The sequence below is a fragment of the Oryx dammah genome, unplaced genomic scaffold (genome assembly GCF_014754425.2).
Source record: "Oryx dammah isolate SB20612 unplaced genomic scaffold, SCBI_Odam_1.1 HiC_scaffold_18, whole genome shotgun sequence".
In the NCBI taxonomy this organism is placed as follows: domain Eukaryota; kingdom Metazoa; phylum Chordata; class Mammalia; order Artiodactyla; family Bovidae; genus Oryx; species Oryx dammah.
This window is the reverse complement of record NW_024070202.1, coordinates 24,834,473-24,860,864: the sequence shown is the minus strand read 5'-3', so window position 1 is coordinate 24,860,864 and position 26,392 is coordinate 24,834,473.

The following is a 26,392-nucleotide window of genomic DNA, read 5'->3' as shown; positions in this document are numbered from 1 at the left end:
ATGCTGGGAGGGACTGGGGGCAGGAAGAGAAGAGGACAATAGAGGATGAGATGGCTGGATGGCATCACTGACTTGATGGACGTGAATCTGAGTGAACTCCTGGAGTTGGTGATGGACAGGGAGGCCTGGTGTGCTGCGATTCATGGGGTTGCAGAGTCGGACACGACTGAGCGACTGAACTGAATTGAACTGACAGTATTCTTGCCTGGAGAATTTCAGGCACAGAGGATCCTGGCGGGCTACGGTCTATGGGTTCACAAAGAGCTGGACACAACTGAGCAACTAATACACACACAAACGCACACACACACGCACTGTTGATTGCAGTTGTGTTTGCTCTTCTTTTCCAATCACCAGACCAATGGTGCTACTGGAGATTCCCCATTTGTGGAAGAACTCTCTGCTCAGACCTTCTAGTATTTTTAAGATCAGTGAAAAAATGAATTTTACTCTGAAGCTTGCAAAGCATAATTTAATCAGAATAATTAGTCAATGAATATGTCTTCAGGTAAGACTCGTTATCATAGAAGCACTGCACTGAGAAGTGAAGAGAGCTGTTGGGTAAAAAGCATAGTCTCTGTTTATGCTTAAATGTGCAAATATTTCTCTCTTCAGGGATAGAAAATGCACTGCTTTCTTTAAGGAACCTTTCCTGGTTTTTTACTCTCTCTTACATTTAAGAAGCACATGCTCAATTCAGTGGCAACTTGAAAACGTGTGACAGATGTACAATAAATGCTGCACCTATGCTCACACTAAGGGCTCAGAAGGAAAATTAAATCTTTCTAAGTAGGAGAGCTCAGGCAGTCATTTTTTCCATACTTTCCTGTATGTGCTCCAAGCTGTGGAATGCATCGAGGAATGCATATTGAATGATTTGGTGTAGACGCTTTTTTCTTTAATTTTCTTCAGATTTTATTGCACTCACAGGGAAACATGAAATCACTAAGTTATCTTATCCATAAATGTATATTGAAATGAAATAACATGTTTGATATTTATGGATATATTGGTTCTTTTTTTTAAGTTCAAAAAGGAACTCTTTTCCTCCCAGAGAAAAATCAAATGCAGTTAATGCCAACTATAGCACCACTTTCAAAATCCCAGCTTTGGTTTAGGCTGCAGGACTGGAAATCAAATCAAATCTTCCCTGTGTGTAGCAGGGTACAGTAATGCCTAATTTATCAGGTATTGTTAAAGGCTGGGGTGCTGCATGTAAAAGAAATGCCCAGATAATTGAATTTTACTCTTCCATATATAAATTGAAAATGAAAACACACAAAAATTTCAAAAATATTACATATTGCCTTCAGATGCTATGTGGCCCAAATATAATTTAATCAAGTTTGAAACTGAGCTCACTCACTTATTAGTTATATGATTTTGACAAGTTAGTAAAATCCAGCTCAGTCATTTACTAGTTTTATAATTTTGGCAACTTAGTTAGCCTCTGTTTTCTCATCTGTCAAGCAGAGATAATTATACCTTTGTCACAGTTTGAATTAGCTAATCTATATAAAACACCTCATAAAAAGCCTAACACATAGACCTACCCAGCACAGCCTCCTGGCCGGGCTGTGGATTCGGCAGCCAGACTGTCTGGCTTTGAATGTTGCCTCTGCAACTTCCTAGCGAGTAAACTCAAGCAATCTTTTTTTTTTTTTTTTTTAATTTATTTTTTATTTTACTTTACAATTCTGTATTGGTTTTGCCATACATTGACATGAATCCACCACGGGTGTACATGCATTCCCACATCTGAAATGAAGATGATAATCGTTATTGTTGTTAAGTTGCTAAGCCGTGTGAGGATTAAATGAGTGGTGTATGCAGAGTCCTTGGAAGAGTGACCGCCATATACACAAGCAGTGTTCAATTCAACTATGATTGATAAATATTTCTGAGGCATTTCTGAATGGTCCATCTGTGCGGAAATCTGGCAAGGGGGTGTGTGGCTGTGTGTGTGGGAGGGGGCTGTGAATTCTTTCGCTCTGGTTATGTTTCAGCTATATCGCTAATGTATTTCCGAGTATCAGCCACAAACAGTTCTCTGAGGTAGGTAAACATCCATACATGTGTTTTTGCATTTTCTGGGTTTGTTGGTTGGTTTTGCATTTCTGTTTTTCTTGTGAAAATATTACATCTCAGCCAAATACGGTAGAAAGGCCAAGGTGGCCGAGGAAATGACAGAGCCCTTTAGGACCTGCCATTGCAGCCAACGAGGTGGAAACTGGTATCGCTCAGGCAAGTAACAGAATGCAACTTTAGTAGCAGATGAAATGGGTGTTCTCACACTACCATACTCAGATTCGGACAAGAGGGGTCTCTGCCTCTGTCCTTACTTCTCCCACAGAGCAAGGATTTGGGGAGGGGGTCAAAGGCTATGTCCACGTAAAGTCCACATTCTTCCTTGTGGCCCACCCTGCAGCTATTTGCAATCCCAGAATTCCTCGCCCACTCGGCTTGCTTCCAGATTATGACACTGGTGTGCACTTCCCTAGACCAAAAGGGATGCTGTGCATGGGGAAGAACAAAGCTCAGACGCCTGACTTGGACGACTTACATGAATGGGCACAGGGCAACCCCATGGTGGTGGGAGGAAGTCCAAGCTGGGAAACAATAGAGGCCAGAACATTCAAGGATGAACTGTGACCCTGTACCCCCTGCCTCCAAGAGTTAGGAATAGACTTGAATATTTATCTTTTCAACTAGGATACTTTTCAATATTTGAAGATCCAAAACTTGAATACACAAGTGATGGTTTTACTGTGGCTTACTTCTGTGTATGTCTGTACACAAAAGTATAGACAAGATGGACTTTAAACCATAGTGAGATACAACTACATATTCAACAGAATGGTTAGTTACGAAAACACTGACAACACCAAATATTGATGAAGATGTGGAAGAATTCGTTTTAGTGTGAATGTAAAATGGCACTGTCTCTTTCAATAGAGGATTGGCAGTTTCTTATAAAACTGAACATATAACTACCTTATGACCTAGCAGTTGTACTCCAATATATTTAACCAAGAAAAGGTTTAAATATACATCCACAAATACTCTTTTCATAGTAGTTAAAAACTGGAGACAATTTAATAGGAGAATGCCTAAAACAGTGGTATATTTATATAATGAAATGCTACTATAGTACAATAAAAAAGAATAAATTTCTTACACAGGAAAATAATACATATTATACAATTCTGTTTATACACATTTTAAAGCAGGCAAAACTAATCTATGGTTTAAAAAATTCATAATAGTAATTGCCTCTGGGAAGATGGTGGTGAAGACTCGTGGCAAAGGAAATGATGAAACATTGTGGGACAAAGCTAACGTGTATGCGTGTGCTAGTGTATAAGGGCCTATTTCTTGCAGATTGGGGAGGCAGAAATTCCTGGAGCTAGGCTGTTTTTCCCATGGTGAGAAGAGGATCAAGATTTGTAATTCTATCAAATATCATGGATTACCAAGATACTGTCTTCCAAGAAAGAGGCAGAATATGAGTAGAACAGCCTGGCACAACTAAAGAGTCTCAGCTCCAGGGCTGTGGGACCACGACAAGGTACAGCCTTCATCAGGGGGTCTTAAGCAATGAGCAATTTAGAAGAAATAAACATGAAGTGAACACAGGAAAGACTCCTTGTATGGACTATCTTCTGTGAGACTCGAGGGTTTTCACATGAGGTGGAAAGGGTAAACACTCAAATGGACTGAGACTGAATTTTATATTGTTAGGGTAAATGAGGTCTCAATCAGAACAACAACAAAAAAATAAGTCATGTTTTGAGTTTGTGTTTAAAAATTTAGTTCTGCTTTAGAGGGATTAGGCTCATGTGTGTGGCCCAGAAGGTAAAAAACCATGACAAACGCATGAAAGTTTTACAGAAGTCAATGTCAGCTAAATATAAAGAATATTTCCTAAGGGAACTATAAAACCAGAAGAGGTAATGTGTTCATCAGCTAATACACATGTTCTGGCTCAGTTAAAATTTGATATTCTCTTTGCAAATTAATAAATAGTATTCTGAGACATTAACACAAAAATAAAAACAGAATGAGTTGCTGTTGTGAACTTACCTAAACTGATATAGTCCTTCAGAATAATTGCATTCCTCTTATTGTGAAAATCATTTAGCAATAAATATATACATCAAATCATCACATTGTACACCTTAAGCCTGCACAATGTTATATGTCAATTATATCTCAATAAAGTTAGAAATAAATAATTATTGGATTTTTGGGGGTAGATACAATAGCCTCCAGCACTTTACTGCCACTTGGTATGTTACGATAAAAGCAAGTTGCAGGCCAAATTCTGCCGCACATTAACAGGAACACTCATGTCAGGAATGCAACCTGCAAACTTGACGAAGTTTCTTTCTTCTTTTGGGCACTCTTGTAATGAAATTAAATAAGAGGGTCCCATGAGGCAAACGTGACAACATTTCAGTAGCAAAGTTATTGTAGTCTGCTAGTCAGAGTGAGCACACAGCCCTAGGGTTAGGGTACCAGTTTGAATAACCGAGCTAATCCAAGATTGTTATACCTCTTTTGACCAAGAGCAGAGTGATCAGCCCATATTATTTCATACAATACTCGTCTCATCACAGATAAAAAATCACTGCTAACTTTCCTTAGGCTAATTATCATACTATCTGACATTTAGCAGGGATCAACACTTAGGACCATTGAATTGTTTATCACCATAAATTTATAGTGCAGGATTCTGATGAAATTTTTCCAAGCAGTAGTTCAACTTCCCTGGGGTGTGTAGTCTTGATTAGAACTCTGTAAATTAATGTTATCTCTAGAGCACAGGTTCAAACTAACATGCACACTTATACCACTTAATTTAAATTTAAGTAATCTCAGATAATTCACAGAAAATTAACATCTGCTTCATGAAGCCATGAGTCCTCGTTAATGTAAGTGATCAGGCAAAGACTGTAAGATCAGTGAAATGGTCTTTACCACTGGAGAAAATTTCTTCACTGAGTTCTTTGGGCCTTCATATTATTCTAAAATTCTCTGTTTTTATCCAGTATCACACATTTAATTAGTGGCAAAACTAGGAATGGAAACTGGTTATCCTTTTGATCAGAGTTTCTTCTTCAGATTTAACAAGTTACTCGACATATTCATAGTAATTTCGGATTATATCTTATAATTCTAACACCTACTGCTTTTCTTACTGAATAATATTTAAACCTTTATTATTAAGATCACTTTTTGTGATTTTTATGGTAAAATGTATAGTTTTAAGGTTTTTTTTCCTGAAGACTAATGGCAAACCATAATTTATACGAAAAATGTACAACAAATATGGTATTCAGTTCAATTCAGTTCAGTCACTCAGTCATGTCCGACTCTTTGTGACCCCATGAATCGCAGCACGCCAGGCCTCCCTGTCCCTTACCAACTCCCAGAGTTCACTCAGACTTACGTCCATCGAGTCAGTGATACCATCCAGCCATCTCATCCTCTGTCATCCCCTTCTCTTCCTGCCCCCAATCCCTTCCAGCATCAAAGTCTTTTCCAATGAGTCAACTCTTCGCATCAGGTGGCCAAAGTACTGGAGTTTCAGCTTCAGCATCATTCCTTCCAAAGAAATCCCAGGGCTGATCTCCTTAGACTGGACTGGTTGGATCTCCTTGCAGTCCAGGGGACCCTCAAGAGTCTTCTCCAACACCACAGTTCAAAAGCATCAATTCTTCAGCACTCAGCCTTCTTCACATATTAGCCACCTCTAAAATATTAAATAAGAATTACTCTTGACATTCATTAAAGTTAGAAGTGAGGCCTTCAGTTGCTCTACAGCTCCTTATTTATAATCTGTCAGAAATGCCATATAAAATGTCAATATATCTTACTTTTCTTAAACATTATAAGCTATGAATTCTAATATGTCCAAATAAGTTAAAATATTAAAATAGATGTATTTAGTCTATACAGTTACTTTTATTTTATTTTTAGTATTTATTTATTTGGCTGTGCTGGGTCTTATTGCAGTCTTCTCCTAATTGTGTCATGCGGGATCTAGTTCCCTGATCAAGTATTGAACCCAGGCCTCCTGCATTGCAAGTGCAGAGTCTTAGCCACAGGACCACCAGGGAAATCTCTCTATGCTAATTTTATAGTGCAAAATTAGTAAGCATTGTATCCTAAATTTCAAGATATAATGAAAAATAAAATTAAGGTTGAAGGGCATCCTTGGTAAAGTCACCATTTCCTTCTGTTTCAGAGTGAAATTAAAACGATTTCTTTCTTTCATTCGATAAAAGATATTGTGTGGGAGAACCAAGCTTCAAATTATTCTATAGTAACTTTCCCATCGCCCTACTGTTGAGTCTTTCTTCTTTTAGTCACCCCTCCAATGTTCAGGGTATGTGAAAACCAGCAAAAGGAACAAACTGTGTCAGGACTGGTGGTTTTATGGAAACTTGACAGGATCCTTCCTGCACCTAGCTGTACATGTATTCTCAATGAGGACAGCTGAAAAAAAAGGCCAAAACAAATGTTTCCTTTCTGGGGTTTTGAGGCCACCACTTTCAGTTTAGAAATAAAGACACACAGTTAGAGGGTTGGTCGGCTGCAGTAGAAACTACCCCTCAGGGTTTGAAGAGTTGGACATACGATGAATTTAAAGTCCAAAAGCATTTGTTCCTAATAAATACACTTTGATAGATTATTGATGAAAATGTCTAATGTAATTCCAACATATCAGGTAATGTGGAAAATGCGTTCACATCTTAATGTCTGTGTGTGTGGTAAGTCGCATACTTGTCTCTGACTCTGTGACCCTGTGGACTAACAGCCCACCAAGCTTCTCTGTCCCTGGGGATGCTCCAGGCAAGAATATTGGAGGGGGTTTCTGTGCCCTCTTCCAGGGCATCTTCCTGGCCCAGAGATCGAACCTGCATCTCTTACATCTCCTGTGCTAGCAGGCGGGTTCTTTACCACTAACACCACCTGGGAAGCCCCATGATGTCTGTATAGGGGTTCAAAATAGATCTCCTCCTACAATGTACTTCAGCAGAGTAAGTATAGACTGTGTTCTCCTTGAGGATTGAGGCCTTGTGTTCATCTTTAAAACCCAATAGCCCAGCCAGGAGATAAGTGGATGACTGTTGAATTTGGACAATCAATCAATGCCTTAAAATGACAATGGTCTATATAGATATAGTGGTTCAGAGAGCTGGACTGGCTAATGGTCAGAAAAACTGAGATTCTCGTTCTAATTTTATGTCCTGCTGAAAAGCTTCACTTTCCTCATTTATGACTTGGAATAATGATGTTTGCCTACTTAAGATATTATTTTAAGGCCAAAGGAGAGTTATGTTTGCTTTAAAACTCTGTGTACTGAATTGCTATAAAGGGTTATTATATTCTCTCCATATATTCTATTGGTAGAGTTAGTTACTTTTAGCATTCCTGGGCAAAATAAAAAATGTGTTGCTTAATACCCCTGAACCCAGTAGATGAATCCCAGCAACCAGAGCTCCTCAACAGGATCACATTTTACAAACTGAGGTATAACTTAAGTACAATAAGATGCATGGCTTTTAGGTGTACAATTTAATGATTCTTAACAATTGTATACACTCATGTAATCAATAATTAATCAAGGCATAAGTCATTTTCACTAACCTGGAAAGTTCCTTCCTGCCCTTTACCAATCTCTTTCTCTTCACCATCAGGGAACATCTATTCTAATCTCCATTACAGTAGTTTAGTTTTGACATTTTAGAATTTTATATTAATGGAAAATACAGTATGCACACTTATCTTGCTCAATATAATACAGCCGAGGCTCCTTCTGTATCAGCTGTCTTTTATTCATTGCTGCGTAGAATAATGATATATATCATATGTTCATCCATTCATCTGTGGAAAGACATTGATCTTTTCTAGTTTTAGAATACTTGAATATTATTTTTAAGAGTTCTTTATATATTATTGCTACAAGTTCTTGTAAGATGCTAATTGTGAATACTTCCTCCCATACTATGGCTTGATTCTTCATGTGATAATTTTGAGGGACATTAAAAAATTTTTATAAACCCCAGTTTATCTTTTAAATTTCTAATGAATCTTTGCCTACATAAGTTTACAAAGATATTTCTTTCATTTTTTTTCTTCTAGGAATTTATTGTTTTAGCTTTTACATTAGGTAGGTTGACAATTCAACTCATTTATGCGTGGTGTAAGATTTGGATCAAGGTTTATTTTTTTCCCATATGTTTATCTGCTTTTCTTGTGCCACTTGTCACAGAGATTTTCTTTTCTCTCACTAAATTAAATAGCTTTATCATCTTTTCAAAAAGAAATTAACCATGTATAATTGGGTCTATTTCTGGACTCTATTCTGATCCATTGATCTATTTATTATTATGCCAATACCAAATGGCACACTTTTTTTATATACTGTTGTCAGTATAACAAAACTTAAAGTCAGATAGTTAAATCTCCCAACTTGTTCAATTTTATCAATTTAAGTAATATATCTGAAAACATTCTGAAAACCTATGCCTTCAAACAGGAGTGTTTAGTCCATTGACATTTAATTATTGGCACTGAATTTAATTTTACCATCTATTTTATCTCTATATGTCCCAACAAGTTTTCTGTTCTTTTGTTCTTTCTTTTCTCTGATTCTTTGGAGCAATCAAATATTTTCAAGTATTTTATATTGTCCCCCATAATTATTTTTTAAATCTATACTTCATTGCTTTATAATTTTTGTTTCTACTTTATTAGACTAGAACATGTATTCCATATGATTACTTCTTGAATTTGAACTTTTCATCTATATAAGATCAGTAGAAGAGATATTTGATTATTTGACACCAATAATTTGTATTCTAAACTCAGATTATAGAGATAGTGGAAAGATATTTTCAGACAGAGTACAAGAAAAGGGAAGAAAGTAGTTCTTACAGTAAGAGACAAAAAGTACAGGTATCACAAATATTGAGGAAGACTGAATCTCCACTTATATTACTTGTACTGAGGAATAAATATATAAATATTTAAAAAATTTATCTCATTTCAGATTTTAGACAGGTGACACAACACAGTGAGCCTTAATCTAAAAACTGTGGTGCCTGCTTGAAGCTACCATGATTTTGAAAGAAACTGCCTCACATGAAATAAAAATGTATTTGACTGGAAGCTTTCACATTTCTAAGACTTTCCATTTACATTCTGTTAAGATAGAAGGTGACTTACTTTTTTTTCTTTTATTTTTTTAGTTTTCCACAGTTCATTCATTCATTCATCTATTCATTTAAGAATTAGCTCAGCTTGCTATGATCACCATGACTGCTGAGGAAATGTTGAGTCAATTCCTAAGGAGAAGGCCAGGAACAGTTAATGTTTCTTTTTTGTTCCTTCAAAGCAAAAGGAAGCCTGGCCTAAATTAAGCTGGGAGTGCTCTCTTGCAAAGCATACCAAGCTTTATGGGACTTCAAGCTCAGCATTTTAGGCACAGTATTTCAAACTAAATCACAAGAAAAAAAAAAAATCACCACTATATTACTTCTTTTAAACAATTCAGCATGGTGTAATTTTTTCTTTGGAAATGGAATACAGCTGCTTCCTGGGTCATGATTATGTTTGAGGATCTTTTGGTAAACTGAGGTTTTCCTAAAGTATCACTATTAAAACACGTAAAATATAAGTCTTGCTATATTAAACACTTACTGAGCTATAGGAAAATAAAAAAGAGTGAATTTTTAAAAAAGAACAAAATTCCAACTTTCTAACGCATATTTCTTATTAGCTTTCAAGCGCAACATCTTGTTTTTAGACCATTAAGAACAATTGAAATCAGATTTTTATTTTTAAGTGAAAGAACACTCTTTGCTGCTGCTGCTAAGTTGCTTCAGTCGTGTCCGGCTCTGTGCGACCCCATAGACGGCAGCCCACCAGGCTCCCCTGTCCCTGGGATTCTCCAGGCGAGAACACTGGAGTGGGTTGCCATTTCCTTCTCCAATGCAGGAAAGTGAAAAGTGAAAGGGAAATCGCTCAGTCGTGTCCGACTCTTAGCGACCCCATGCACTGCAGCCCACCAGGCTCCTCTGTCCATAGGATTTTCCAGGCAAGAGTACTGGAGTGGGGTGCCATTGCCTTCTCCAAGAACACTATTTACTAAATAATAATTCACAGTGTAAGAAGAAAGAGTTCTATGAACCTCTTCAAGTGTTTAAATACAAATGAATTTTACAACTAAACTTTTTCTAAAACATTTCCTAGCTTAAGAGGAATCAACAGTCTTTTTTACTTTAATCTTTATCTTACCAAGAGTTTTACCATAATACAGATTATCTTATTTTTTGTGGTTTATTTTTATTCCTTATTCTTTACCTTTGCTTTTTTTCCCCTCAATGCAAACATAATAGATACCCGTTCAGAAAAAATAAAGCTATAGAGAAAGTCCCCAAACCAAAGGATTTAATATATCACTTGATGAAACAGACCCTGTTAATATCTTGGTGGACTTTATTTCATACTTCTCCTATATATGCATTTTAATACTAAACATGTATCAGTAGAGTTCAGTCACTCAGTCATGTCCGACTCTTTGAGACCCCATGAACTGCAGCACACCAGGCCTCTCTGTCCATCACCAACTCCTGCAGTTTACCCAAACCCATGTCCATTGAGTTGGTGATGCCATCCAGCCATCTCATCCATCCTCTGTCGTCCCCTTCTCCTCCTGCCCTCAATCTTTCCCAGCATCAGGGTCTTTTCAAATGAGTCAGCTCTTCACATCAGATGGCCAAAGTATGCATATACATATAAATTCACAGTGATGTTTCTCTTATCTCTCCCCTCCTTCCTCTCTAACAAGCAGGTGGTTGTTATTTAATATTTAATAAATTCATACTACACTTTTCAAACATGTATTGTTTTATACCCTAAACATTATTTTAAGTAGGATTCAAAAATATTACCTAAATATAGATTCAATTAGACATTTATATCCATTCCACTGACTGTTCCATAAGATCACCACTAACTTCTAACTCAATGTACAGTCCTCATTCCTCATTTTACTTGATCTTTACTAGACATTGCGGATCCCTTTCTTTTCTTGAACCACTGTCTTCATTTGGCTTTCAGAACCTCTTCTGATTTTATTTTCTGGCTGCTTCTTCTTGGTCTCTCCTCCTACCCCTCTCTTTTTTTGGCTGCACTATGTAACTTGCAGGATTCTAGTTCCTTAACTAGGAATTGAACCTGGGCCCCAAGCAGTGAATGCACAGAGGTCTAACCACTGGACAACCAGGGAATTCCCTTGGTTTCTTTGACTTCTCCTCAATTTCAGTCTTTAAACATTTGTAGTGTTACTAGGCTCAGTCTGTTCACCTCTTCTCCTGTCTTTCTATACCTGTACCCTTTGTGTTCGTATATAATCCAATGCCTGTAAATACCATTTCACTGTGGCTGTTGTTTAGTTGCTAAGTCTTGTCTGGCTCTTTCATGACCCCATCAACTGTAGCCCACCACTCCTCTGTCCATGGGGTTCCCATGCAAGAATACTGAAGTGGGTTGTCGTCTCCTTCTCCAAGGGATCTTCCCAACTCAAGGATCAAATCTAAGTCTCCTGATTGGCAAGTGGATTCTTTACCACTGTGATGCCAGGAAAGCCCTAAATACCATTTATAGGATGGCATTGCCTGATTATATATCTGCATCTTGGATTTCTCTCAATTCCTGGTTGATATATACAAGTGACTGTTTGACATTTCTATCTGGCGTCTGCCTACAATACGGGAGACCCAGGTTCAATCCCTGGGTCGGGAAGATCCCCTGGAGAAGGAAATGGCAACCCACTCCAGTATTCTTGCCTGGAAAATCCCATGGACTGAGAAGCCTGGTAGGCTACAGTCCATGGGGTTGCAAAGAGTTGGACACGACTGAGCGACTTTTCCTTTCCCTGGTGACTTCATAGGCATCTCAAACTTAAGATGCAAAACTTCAAAGTTCAAGTTCAAATCTGATTGATATTATCTGCCAAACTTACTCCTCTTTCCTAATCTCAATAAATAACTGCATCCTTCCTGTTATTCAAGAAATAAGTCTTGAAGTCATCTTTTAGCTATTTTACTGAACCCCACATCTGATTTAATAAAAATGCTGTTGTCTTTCCAAATAAGCCCCAAATTTACCACTTCCTACCTCCACTATTACAATCAGGTCCAAACTGCTTTATAACTTGCTTAGATAACTACAGAAACCTTACAACTGGTCTTTTCCCTTCCATCTTTAGCTTATTCTCATCTATACTCAACACAGCAATTAGTGTAATCTTATTATAATGTAAGACAAATCATGTTACCTGTTCTTTCTAAAATGGCCAAATTCTTCCTTGGCACTTCCTTTCCTCTCTGACTTCACCACCTAAGACCTTTCCTCTCTGACCTCACCACCTGAGTCTTTTTGCTCAATCCCCTCTGCCCATGCTGACCCCTTGTTGTTCTTCAGGGACTTCAGTATCAGCTGTTCCGTCTGTATAGGATCCTACTCTTCCAGATATCTATGTGGTTTATTCTCTTATCTATTTCACTTCTTGATGCAAATTTCACTCTCTAAGTGGCTCCTTCCTCAGCTTTCCCATTTCCCTCCTTTGCTTTTCTCCTTCGTGCTAACACGATGTCTTAGCACCATTACTACTGCTTCTCTCTCCAGCTAGAATGTACGCTCCCGGAGGGCAGGGACTTTTTGGTCTATTTCTATATGCCCAATTTATACAGTCATTCCTAGAATATTACATTTAAATATTTGTTGAGTGAATGAAGAAATAAATGAAGTCACATCATTATTTGTAACTGCTAACAGTGTTTCATTACATGGATGAACTGCGAATTTCTTCAACCAGCTCTGGATGGGTGCTTGTTCTGTTTGTTTTTATCTCTTTATTATTATTAGCACTCTACGTTAACACTGATAACATCTGAGGGTTTCTTTAAGGTAAGTTTCTGGAAGTAGAACTGCTGATTTACAGGACTGCCACGGTTAGAAGAGCCCTCATTCTGTGATTATAATAGTCCTCCAGAAAAGGTGCAGAGTTACACTCCTGAACAGTACATGTGAGTATCCTGAAAGTACATGTGAGTATCTCTAGTCCAATGCATTGCCCATAGTGAGCCTCATTCGAATACTTTCCAATATGATATTATAACTTGACACAGTATCTCAGTGTCATTGTACGTTCATGAAAACTAAATAGCTATACGTCAAAATTAAAAACCGATAAAGTTTTTCACAAGCCAAGATGGGAGCATTTATCTCAGCTGAGAAGCACACAGACGGCTTTCCTTAGCAGTTATGTAGAGTCTTCTTTGACTGCAGAGGACATATCCTATGTTGTCACTGTTTGGTCACTAAGTCCTGTCTGACTCTTTTGTGACCCACAGACTATAGCACACTAGGTTCCTCTGTCCATGGAATTCTCCAGGTAAGAATAATGGAGAGGGTTGCCATTTCCTTCTCCAGGGGATCTTCCCAACCCAGGGGTTGAACCCACATCTCCCGCACTGGCAGGTGGGATTCTTTACCACAGAACCACCAGGGAAGCCTGGACATTTCCTACAAATTCCTCAAATCAAGCTGACTTTTCACATCCATATGTATTTTCTTTCCATTCACTAGACTCTGATTGTACTTGGCTGTTGTGTCACCATTTCCTAGTAAGAACCAAAAATAGGACTGATAATAAAATTTTTTTCTTTTTTTTTTCCAGAGAAAAGCAAAAAACAAATAAAACTCACCTCAGCTAAAATAATCTTTACAAAGAAAGTCACTGTGGCTTCTCTCTGTCATTAGATCTTCAGTGAATTTCTAGATTCACTGCATAAATCTGGATCTTCCCATCCCTTTAGGAGAGGTGTAGGAGGGTGGGGAGTGTACAGCTATATAGTGGGTCTAACATGAGTCTTTCTAACTAAAGCATATTTGCTTTGGCTGCAATTCTGATTGTCCTTCCTGTGTTCTTGTTAGATTTTTCTGACTACATTCACAAAATAGGGAGCCAGCCTCTTGGTGAATATTGAATTCCTCTACATGATAACTTGTGATTTTAATGAAGTTCTTTTAATCTCTAAAATGTGCTCCACTGTGTCTAGTCCTCTAATTATCCTGAGCTACTTTTTTATTCCTATCTGATATTAGATATCAGTACAGTTCATATTTTATGTCTATTCTATAAAAAGTGAAGTGAATGTGTTAGTCACTCAGTTGTGTCTGACTCTTTATGACCCTGTGGACTGTAGCCTGCCAGGTTCCTCTGTCCATGGGATTTCCCAGGCAAGAATACTGGAGTTTCCATTCCCTTTTCCAGGGGATCTTTCTGATCTAGGGATCAAACCCGAGTCTCGTGCATTGCAGACAGATTCTTTACTGTCTGAGCCACCAGGGAAGTCCAGTCTATAAAAAAATGGTCTCAAACTGCATTTTAATAAATGTGTTTCTTCCTATGACTTTAGATGTGGAAGTTAGTTACTATGGTTAAAAGTAATAATTAGTAAGTGGTTGAGACAGTACAGGGAGCAGTAGAAAGAAAACACAACTCTGTGCTTTTCCTTCTTAAGGAAAATGAGTACATTTTTCCTAAAGCAGCTTTCCCCAAACTTTTTTGCTTTGACCTTTAAGCTATTAGAAAGTATTGTCAACCCCAAAGAGCATTATTTTGTGGGTTATAACTGTCAATATTTGCCATATGCAAGCCTAAAATGGTTGGATTTTTAAAATAATAATGTACTGGTTTATTTAAAGACAGAAGAAGTAAATCAACCATATTAAGAGAAAGAACATATTTTTATGAAAATAACTATTTACTAAAAAAGATTTTTGCTTAAAAAGTGACTTTGCTACACATTAAAAAAAATGTCTTTAATATATGAAATAATAGGTGACAGCTGTGTTCTCAACCAGCTTCTGTATGCAACCTACTGCACTATCACACATTGTGTCACTTCTGGAAAACCCCAATGCACACTTGTGAGAGCATGAAAATTAAAAAAAAAATCTTAATGCTATTGTGAAAATAGTTTTGACCTCAAAGACTTTTGAAGAATTCCCTAGGGGTCCTAAGAACATAGCTTGTCCTCCAACCAAATGTCAGCACGTTCCAGAATATTGAAAGAATGTAATATAGGACAAAACTTGGCATGGTGGGATTAATTATCTCTGGTTTATATATAATACCTAAATCTGAAAAGAAGCTTTTAATATGAAGCATGTTAAAATTTTAGTCACATTTGCTCACTTTTGATGGGCTAAATTCCTTGGTTTACTGATTCATGCCTTCATCTACATTATGAAAGGATTTTTTTTTACTTTCTCTGTTATCTTGCTTACACAGGACATATTGCCTCTTCTGTGCTTTATGTTTACTTTCTTATGTCTTTGATTATTTAATTAAGCAGAAATAAACAAAAAACAATAACGATTCCTCAGCTATTAAAGAACTAACGTTCTTAGACTGATATTATCTTCTAAATTTGCAGTTAAAATCTTTTACTGTCACTTTGATTAAATGGGACTTCCGTGATGGCTCAGTGGTAAAGAATCTGCCTGCAATGCAGGAGACCCAGTTTTAATCCCTGGGTTGGGAAGATCCTTTGCAAAAGGGACTGGCTATCCACTACAGATATTATCTTCTAGGTTTGTTTTTAATATCTTTTACTGTCACTTTGATTAACTAGGTAACTAGAAATCGTTTCTCAGATACCTATTATTCTATTTTCTTAAAGTGTCCAAATAGCCTGTGACCACTCTTTTGCTTTTGTCTTCTGAAAACTGTCCCTGAATTGAGGAAAGAATGAAAATATTTTCAGGATATATTTTACACCTAGAACTAACTACTTTTGAGATTTCCCAGAGGTCTCCTGAGAAATCACAAAGCTTTGTTCTATCACCTAATAAAAAGAAATATGAGACAACTTTACGTTTATTTGATCTATTACTATTGGAAGAGTCGCACAGAAAAGTTACCAGTTCGGAAGAGACACTCAGCCTTTTCTAGATAATGTATGTGGGGGTGAAATGCTGTTAATGTAAATATTTCAGAAACATGGGAAGTCCCTGGCAATTTGTCAATGTCCTTTTTCTCCATAATACAGTTTTACCCTAAGGGGGAAAATTGACCAAAATTTCTAGAAAGTAGTTATATGCTATACCCCCATAGCAAATTTTACTTTCTTTTGTTTGATATTATTGATTATGATACTATTATCGACTATGGTGATAAAATAACAAAGGTCATTAAGTCTCTAAACAGTTTTATTTTACTCTAATTCTTACCCGAAGTCCCTGCTGTAAGCTACAGGGTAAAGTTGTATCATGGACAGAAAAGGTCTCTGAGACTTTAAATGATTGACATTTCAAAGAATAAACTCAAGTGCAGGCTTTGAAACTGACATCCCCAGACAACTTTCACCCCACACTGCTAGACGGCTTCATGAAGTCAGATCACTAACCCAAGATTCGCTGGAATAAGCATTTATTTCCTAGAGCTGAAAATGAAAAGTGATGAAGGTAATTTTATTGTGATTATTTGTTTGGAATACAGTTGGTACAGCTTTAAGTTTCTATTGTCTGGATATATAAATAAGCCCTTTCTTTTTCTTCTTAAGCTACCTATAATGCATACAATTTAGTAAAATCTGCATTTAAAGCAGAAATATGGCATTTATAAATAATATTTAGTTCTTATTGACCACCTGTGTTAGTCTCCTAAGATTTCCATAACAAATGACCCCAAAATTGGGTAACTTAAAATGACAAAAATTTATTCTCCACAGTTTTGAGGGTGGGAAGTTTAAAAATCAAAGTGTCACCAGGGTTCCTTCCTTCTGAAGGTTCTGAGGGGAGAAGCTGTCCCAGGCCTTTTATTTTCTGAGAGCAGCTGGCAATCAATCCTTGGTGTTCCTTGGTTTGTAGACCTATCACTTTAACTGCCTCTGTTCTCACACCACCTTCCCCTCAATTTGTCTGTGTCCCAAATCTTCCTCTTCTTTTTCTTATAAAAAACCTCAGTCATTGGACTTAGGGCCCACCCTAAATCTAGGATGATCTTGTCTTGAAATTCTTAATTAATGATTGACACTTCAAAGAATAAACTCTTGGGTACAGGCTTTGAAGGTGAGCTCACATAGACAACTTTCAAACCAGAGTGTCATAAAATCAGGCCACTAGTCCAAGATCCAGTGGAATAAGAATTCATTTCCTGGGACTGAAAAAGAAAACTTGATTAATCTACAAAGAGCCTCTTTCCAAACAGTGCACATTCAAAAGTGTTAGAACTCTGAGGTATTTAGGGGTGGGGTGAGGCAGGCAGATGCAATTCAACCCCCTTACCCCCTCTTTCAAGAATTCAGAAACTTAGTATGGCCCCCTACCTTTCATGAAAATATTTGCATAGCCACAACAAGAATCTGTACTCCAAGATTTTTGCCTTGGGTGTTGTATTGGAGACTGAAACTCTTAAAAAATCAGGTGTGACATGCTGCCTTTCAAGGGAAAGAAACGTATAGAGCCAATGCCTCCAAACTTCTCCTAAGAAAACTGGTCCAATACCTGGCTTACAGGGTCCCAGCCTTATTTTAAAGTTTAGTAAGTAAGTTCTTGGCAGACTAGGAATCTTTAAAAATTTGGGGGACTTCCAGAAGATAGGAATTCACTTAGATGTTTAGGTATTGTCAGTAAAATCTGGTGGAGTGAGATTCTTGGGCTTGGCTCCCTGCCCTTGGGATAGAAGAATTGAGGCCTTTAAAAACACAAAATCTGAGATTCCTTATGAAAATATCTAGGCAGAGGTTAATTTATGGCCTTTGTAGCTGTTCAGTGCTATATGTATAACTCAGAAAATGCAAAGCAAACTCAAAGAGCCTTTATGATACATTAACACTCTTGTTGCACTTGGGTAAATAATCAGGTCAAATCTAATTGCGCCTTTTTTATGCTCAAGAATAATCTTTGAGATTACTACGATCACAAGATGAATAGACTGTCAGATATTAAAGACTTTGAACAGGCAAAAAGATGACATGGTGTCCTGTCTAGCACACCCTTGGATTATCTGCATTTATTATCTTTCAGCAAGTTTATAACTTTGTAATTTGTAGAAATGGGTAACAATGAACATTATTCTTGTTCCTAGAAAGTAAAATTGTCTAGCACACCTCCAAGAATTCAGTTTTTCACACATTCACTTCAGCAAGCAGCTTCTGACTGCACATATCTGTGCTCTCTGGATTCTTTACTAACATGTTCTAATATTTTATTGGTTTCCTCATTTACTTCTCTGGGGCTTCCCTGGTGGCTCAGAGGTTAAAGCATCTGCCTGCAAGGCAAGAGACCCAGGTTCAATCCCTGGGTCGGGAAGATCCCCTGGAGAAGGAAATGGCAACCCACTCCAGTATTCTTGCCTGGAGAATCCCATGGACGGAGGAACCTGGTAGGTTACAGTCCATGGGGTTGCAAAGAGTCGAACATGACTGAGTGACTTCACTTTCACTTTCTTCATTTACTAATAAATAAAATGCATACATGTCTTGTATTTTAGAAATGGACAATATGTAATATTTGTATCTATTAGAGCTATTCACCACTGAGAAAAAAGTATTAATAAAAGCTTAAGAAACTATGAGATAGCTATGTGGAAAAACTGCATAAATTTATTTATTTATTGTTAATCTCCTTTGATACAGAAGCTTTAGAAGAATCTTGGTGTATAGATTTGTACTTGTACATAAAGGCCCAGTAAGAGCCTGGCAAGCCAACATACCTACTGTGACGTTCACCAAATTACTTAAAATTTCCAGACCCCAGTTTTCATTGTTTAAAACAGGATTCATCTGTAAAATAGTCCTATCCCTCAGAGTTCATCTGAGGAATTAAGAATTATAAATTAAGAGTTTAGTACAGTGTCTGGAACATGAAAAAACTATTGCATAATTATTCATGGACATGTTAATTTATTCTTTGCTTCAAAAACTAACATCTATCCCTGTGTATGCGTGTATTCAGTTGTGTCTGACTCTTTGCGACCCCATGAGCTGTGGCCTGCTGGGCTCCTCTCCCATGGGATTTCCCAGGCAAGCATACTAGAGTGGGCTCCCATCTCCTTCTCCATCTTCTCAACCCAGGGTCTGAGCCCATGTCTGCTGCATCTCTGCTAATGACAGGATGGTCCTTTACCACTGAGCCACCTGGGAACCTAACATTTGTCCCTAATTAGTAATAAACACAGTGTCTGCAATACAGTCTTATTGAATTCATACAGTGTCAGTGAGGTATTTCTCAAATCTGTAATCACAGAAATCACTAATGCCTAATCACTACATAATGAAAACTGAAATTTTTGTGAATCATGTGTTTATTAGAAGACAAAAATAATCTCATTGAAACAAACTATAGTTAGAACTGAAATTTAATAAAAAAAAAACTTGGCATTGCTTTAACTCCTATGATAACATAGAAATAATCAAGAAGGAGCATAAGGTTAATTGCTAACTGCTAGTTAACAGCATAGCCTTCCTTTCATTGTACTGCACTCCATCAGCTCTCTTCAGCCGAAAGACATTGTTTCTACTACAAAATAAAATACAAAGCCTTTACTTTGAATATTTTACTGTTAATATTAAAAGATAGTTTGTGCATAATACTCATTCTGGAGGCTTGAATTCTTCATTAATATATCATTTGGAATTTAATTAAATTTATAATTATATAGATTCACAAACTTACACAAATTCAGCTGTTTCACAGAGGTGGAAATACTTTAGTTTGGAAGACTTACCCTATTATATTGGCAGGAGGTATTCTGATAATTTAACACCTATATATAATGAAAGTTAAATAAAAATCTCCAAATGGCTTACCAGAAAGCATTAATATATGCTGTCCTCTTTCTTCAACTATTGTTAAAGCCAATCAGATTGGTTTTACAGCTTTCTGGTGGCTTTGAAAATGTGCACCTTGATGTCCAATGAGCGATGTAATGCTTTGGCGGGGATGTTATTTGCATGTTTTCAAGATTCCCATGTAACTGCAGGCTGACCCTCAGAATACTCCTAAGCCACTCATCAAATTGGAGTCTAGGTAGAAACACAGAGGCAGCTGCTTTCAGCTTGTTAATCACACCACTTATTGGCTATCATGGCATCACTGTTCAATGCACATGAGTTTGAGAAAACTCCAGGAGATGGTGAAGGACAGTGAAGCCTGGTGTGCTGCAGTCCATAGGGTCGCAAAAAGTCGGACACGACTTAGGGACTGAACAAAAAGAAATCAAATATAATCTCTATAAAAACAAGTAGTCTAATTAGTCTGCCTTCCAAATGCTAAAGAAGTATGATAAGGTGATACCTGTAGAAAAGGAAAGTCAAGCATGAATTTGGCCTTTTCATGGACATTTTCCAGTTATGATCTTATTCTACCAATTAGTGGTGTTTGAAGCACTTGCTCATTTTTTCCCCATTAAGCGCATTCTTTATCAGCCTCTGGATCATCCTTTTCTTTTTTAAACTCACTGGTCTCCTCTTCTAATCCCCTTCTGCCCTTTCCTGGGTGATGTTCATATTCCCTGGCTGCTAAACACTGATGGGCTCAAGAATCATCTTTATCTGCACTCATTCTCCAAATGATTTAATTTTGTCCCACAATTTTCAATACATTTGGATTCAGACAACTTTCAAATTTGGGTCTTTAATCTTAACTTTCTTTTCTGAATTTTAGAGCTGGATACCCAGCCTCTTACTCAACACTTTTCTATGAAAGTCTATAAAAATCTAAATTTTTTTCACCTATTCTGAATTTGAAAATTGCTCTTCTGAACTTGTAACTCTACCCACCTCCACATGTGTAGTCTATCATGAGTTACCACCATCGTAGAAAAGAGATGATTCTATTTTTTTCGGGTCAAAATCATGGACTAATTCTTGATGCCTTTCTTTCTCTCATACTACACAGTCAATCATTCAGTAATATTCAGAATATATTCAGAATCTGGCATTTCTTACTGCCTTCATGTCGTCTTCCAAATTCAACTCATTGCTTTTTCTCCTTTGAACTACTGCGTTTGCCTCCTAACATGTCTCCCTACCCCCAGACCTCCTTAGAGCCTGTTTTCTCACTGCAGTGAGAATGTCACACTCCACACAAAGCTCTTGAGAAAAAGAAAGTCTGAAGTCTTTATTGTGGCTAATGATGTCCTATGTCTGCCTACAAGTTCTCTGTCCCCTCTCTGTCTTCATCTTCTCCCACTCCTGTCATTCATTCTATGATAGCCAAATTGTTCTTCTTGACAGTCTTCTAACACCTGGAATGGTCCTATTTCTGGCATTTTGTGTTTTCTGTTCTTGCTGCCTGGGAGACTTTTCCTCCAGATAACTCCATGACTGCTTCTCTCAGTCTTTGGGGTTTCTGCTTTCGTGTCCTTTCTTTGGAAGGTTGACCCTTAGCTCTTTGTATCAAATAGCACTCCCCATGCGCACAGCCCTTCAATACTGCCTTATTCTCTCTTACTTTTCTTCACAGCACTTTCTAATATTTACTGAGAAACTTATTTTGCATTAGGATGAAAATATTCATGCTTTTTGGCATATTATATCCTTACTGGCTGATTTGTTGATTGTTTTTCTCCTTCTTTAAAACTGTTAGTAACTTGTTATTGGAGATTTTTCTTGCTTTTTGTTATATTTCTACAGCCTCAAAGAGTGACTAATACAGTGGGGATGCTCAACTAACTTCCTATTGTGTCATCCTAATTCTGGACATCAGTTTCCTGGAAATGATGTCCTTTGTACTCATTCTTTCTAAAGCAACACCTGACAGGCAAGGTGGAACAGAAGGGCTTCCACTCAGTTCAGGTCAGTTGCTCAGTCGTGTCTGACTCTTTGTGACCCTATGGGCTGCAGCACACCAGGGCTCCCTGTCCATCACCAGCTGCTGGAGTCAAACTCAGGTCCATTGAGTTGGTGATGCCATCCAACCATCTCATCTTCTGTTGTCTCCTTCTCCTCCTGCCTTCAATCTTTCCCAGCATCAGGGTCTTTTCAAATGAGTCAGTTCTTTACATCAGGTAGCCAAAGTATTGGAGTTTCAGCTTCAGCATCAGCCCTTCTGATGAATAGTCAGGACTGATTTCCTTCAGAATGGACTGGTTGGATCTCCTTGAGGTCCAAGGGATTCTCAAGAGTCTTCTTCAACACCACAGTTCAAAAGCACCAATTCTTTGGCACTCAGCTTTCTTTATAGTCCAACTCTCACATCCATACATGACTACTGGAGAAAACATAGCTTTGACTAGACAGACCATTGTTGGCAAAGGAATGTCTCTGCTTTTTAATATGCTGTCTGCTGCTGCTGCTGCTAAGTCACTTCAGTCGTGTCCAACCCTGTGTGATCCCATAGATGGCAACTCACCAGGCTCTGCTGTCCCTGGGATTCTCCAGGCAAGAACACTGGAGTGGGTTGCCATTTCCTTCTCCAATGCATGAAAGTGAAAAGTGAAAGTGAAGTCACTCAGTCATGTCTGACCCACAGCGACCCCATGGACTGCAGCCTTCCAGGCTCCTCCATCCATGGGATTTTCCAGTCAACAGTACTGGAGTTGGGTGCCATTGCCTTCTCCTTAATATGTTGTCTAGGTTGGTCATAAATTTCCTCCCAAGGACTAAGCGTCTTTTAATTTCATGGCTGCAGTCACCATCTGCTGTGATTTTGGAGCCCCCCAAAATAAAGCCTGTCACTGTTTCTATTGTTCCCCCACTTATTTGCCATGAAGTTATGGGATCAGATGCCATGATCTTCGTTTTCTGAATATTGAGTTTTAAGCCAACTTTTTCACTCTCCTCTTTCACTTTCATCAAGAGGCTCTTAAGTAGGTTGGTGCAAAAGTAATTGTGGTTTTGCACCGTTGAACTTTGCAGTTTGATATAGGAATACAGTCTTAAATGAGTGTTATATTATACGTCATTTTAATGTGCATTTCTTGCTTATTTTTTGACTAATGACACTACTTGTTGTGTATTTTATATTTATTTTAGACTATGGAAACGATGTTAGATAAAAAGCAAATTTGAACAATTTTCTTATTTGCATTCAAAATGGGTTGTGATGCAGCGAGACAACTCGCAACATCCACAACGTGTTTGTCCCAGAAACTACTAATTAACCTACAGTGCAGTGGTGCTTCAGGAAGTTTTGCAAAGGAGATGAGAGCCTTGAAGATGAGGAGTGCAAAGGCCAGTCATCGGAAGTTGACAATGACCAACTGAAAGCATCACTGAAGCTGATCCTCTTACAGCTGCATGAGAAGTTGCCAAAGAACTCAACCATTCTACAGTCAATTGGCATTTGAAGCAAACTGGAAAGGTGAAAAAGCTCGGTAAGTGGGTGCCTTATAAGCTGACCAAAAACCAAAATTTCATTGTTTTGAAATATTGTCTTCTCTTATGCTATGCAACAACAACGAACTGTTTCTTGATCAGATTATGAGGTGTGATGAAAAGTTTATATGATAATCAGGGTTTTATATGATAATCAGTGATGATCAGCTCAGTGGCTTGACCAAGAAGAAGCTCCAAAGCACTTCTCAAAGCCAAACTTGCACCAAAAGAAGGTCAGGGTCACTGTTTTGTGGTCTGCTGCCAATCTGATCCAGTACAGCTTTCTGAATTGTGGCGAAACCATCACATCTGAGAAGTACACTCAGCAAATCAATGAGATGCACCAAAAACTGCAAAGCCTGCGGCTGTCATTGGTCAACACAATGGGCCCAATTCTTTTCCAAGACAATGCCCAATCACACATCACAAAATCAAGACTTCAAAAGTTGAATGAATTGGGCTACACAGTTTTGCCTCGTCCACCACATACACCTGACCTCTCACCAACCAACTACCACTTCTTCAAGCACCTCAACAACTTTAACAGGGAAAATGCTTCCACAAACAGCAGGAGGCAGAAACTCCTTTCCAAGAGTTTGTCGAATCTGAAGCATGGATTTTTATGCTATAGAAATAAACAAACATCTTTCTCATTGGCAAAAATGTGTTAATTGTAATCGTTCTTATTTTGACTAATAAAGATGTGCTTGAGGTCAGTTATAATGATTTAAAATTCATGGTCCAAAAACCATAATTACATTTGAATAAACCTAACAAATAGTAGAAGTCCTGGATAAACACCAGAACCAATGTTGTGGTAGGGGTCCTCTTAAGCTTTTTCCCACTTATCTAAAACTTCTCTATCAGGAGCAAGCTTTTGCAAAGAGCCATATGTGCAATAGAAAAATCCAACTCAACCTGGCTTAAACACTGAGAGGACATCCAGAGTTTGGACATGCAGAGGTAGGATTGGTCAGTCCCTAGCCCCACTCTACCTTTAGTTCACGAGTGCTGTCTATCTGCTCTGTCCTAGGCAGAGCTGGTTTCATCCTGAGATTTCTTTCCCTTGCACTCATGCAGTGGCTGCCTGATGCATTAAGGTCAGAAGTGTTCAACATGAGAGGTCTTCTGTATTCCTTTTAGCAGATCTATGAAAACTTCTCTAGAATCCTTCAGAAATCTTTATTTTGGTGTGTGTGGGGGGGTGTCAAGATGAAGCTACATGCCCATACTTGACTCAATTACTAATCAAGAAGAGCAAGACCTTTGATAATTCAGGTTCACTCATGAGCAGAGGGTGGTATGGTTACCTTTCTCTTGAGTCATGTAGGTTACATGAAGGAAGTAAGAAGGCTGAACTAAGACTCAGGCTTCTCTGGATGGTGGAACAAAGAATGCCTGCCAATTAGGTGGTCAAGATGTTCACTATATTCTCAAACCCAAGACCTGAAGGGATAGTGACTAGAAAGACAAGGGACAGCAATAACCAAATGTGAAACAGGTCATCAGGTACAGTGTATATATTTAAAAATTGCTATATATTATAATGTTTCGATATCTTAGAAAAAACACTTTCCAGCTGGGGAGAAGTTGCCCCTCTTGGGGTCAGCCGCTTCTTAGAGATGACAGCAAAGCGTTCAGCCCGGAGTGTGCCTTTAAAATGCACACTAACCAAGCCAGAACCAACACATCCTCTATTTGCCTTACTCTTGACTTCTTTGCCTTACTCTTTTTTCTGCTTTAATCACCTCAGGATCTTGTTGTTCAGCCGTTAGGTTATATCCAACTCTTTGTGAGCCATGGACTGCAGTGCATTGAGCTTCCCTGTCTTTCACCATCTTCCAGAGTTTGCTCAAACTTATGTCCATTGAGCGGGTGATGCCATCCAACTATCTCATACTCTGTCACCCCATTCTTCTCTTGCCTTTAATCTTTCCCAGCATCAGGGGCTTTTCCAATGAGTTGGCTCTTTGCATTGGGTGGCCAAAGTATTGGAGCTTCAGCATCAGTCCTTCCAATGAATATGCAGGGTTGATGTCCTTTAGGATTGACAGGTTTGATTTCTTTGCTGTCCTGGGGACTCTCAACAGTCTTCTCTAGCACCACAGTTTGAAAGCATCAGTTCTTCAGCACTTGACCTTCTTTATTGTCCAACTCTCTCATCTGTACCTGACTACCAGGCAACCAGGAACCACCTCGCTAGCTTTAGAAAGCCCACTGAAAGGATTCAAACCAACTAACTTTAAACTGTACTTTCTACTCTGCCTTGGTGTCCCCAGTCAAGGCTCAGGCTCAAAGTCTTCCCCTCACTCCACCTTCTGGCTCCTGGCCATCCTGTGTCTTTCCCATGTGGTCTGCCTGCCTCCTATCTCTCAGACCTGTGAGCGTAAGAAACTTTGTTCACCGGAGCCTCTCCTGTGTCTCCTCTTGTGACCATACCTGCCAGCCCACCACGTAAGGAAAACCATACAAAAGCACCCGGCTCTTCCAGAGAGCAAGGATGCGTAGAGAAGGCTCAGGCACATGTGGCAGTTCTTTGCTCCAGCCGTGGTCATTCACTGCCTCAAACTACTCTCACTGAATGAACAAAATGTGAATGAAGCGTTTTTTTTTTTTTTTTCCCCATTGATTTTTTTTTTCATTCCCATGGTACTAATGATAAAAATACAGGTTTTTAAAAATGTTTAATTGGTTTCCACTTCCAGCTTGCCAGTGAAGTAAATCAAATATAAATTTGTGGATAGATCTGGTTCAAAATTTGAACTTCATCACTTACTAACAATAGTGGATTTACTTTTTTTCCCTCTGAGGTTGTTCATGTTTTTTTATTCATTAAAAAGATGACTGTAAAGCTTCCCTGAGGGGCATTTAATCTAGAGGGTGTGAGATAGTGCGTGTGAAACACCTGACTTAAAGCAGACAGTCTGCAAACACTGGTTTCTTTCGCTTCTCTTTGCAGAAAGGAGCACAGCCTTACAGAATCT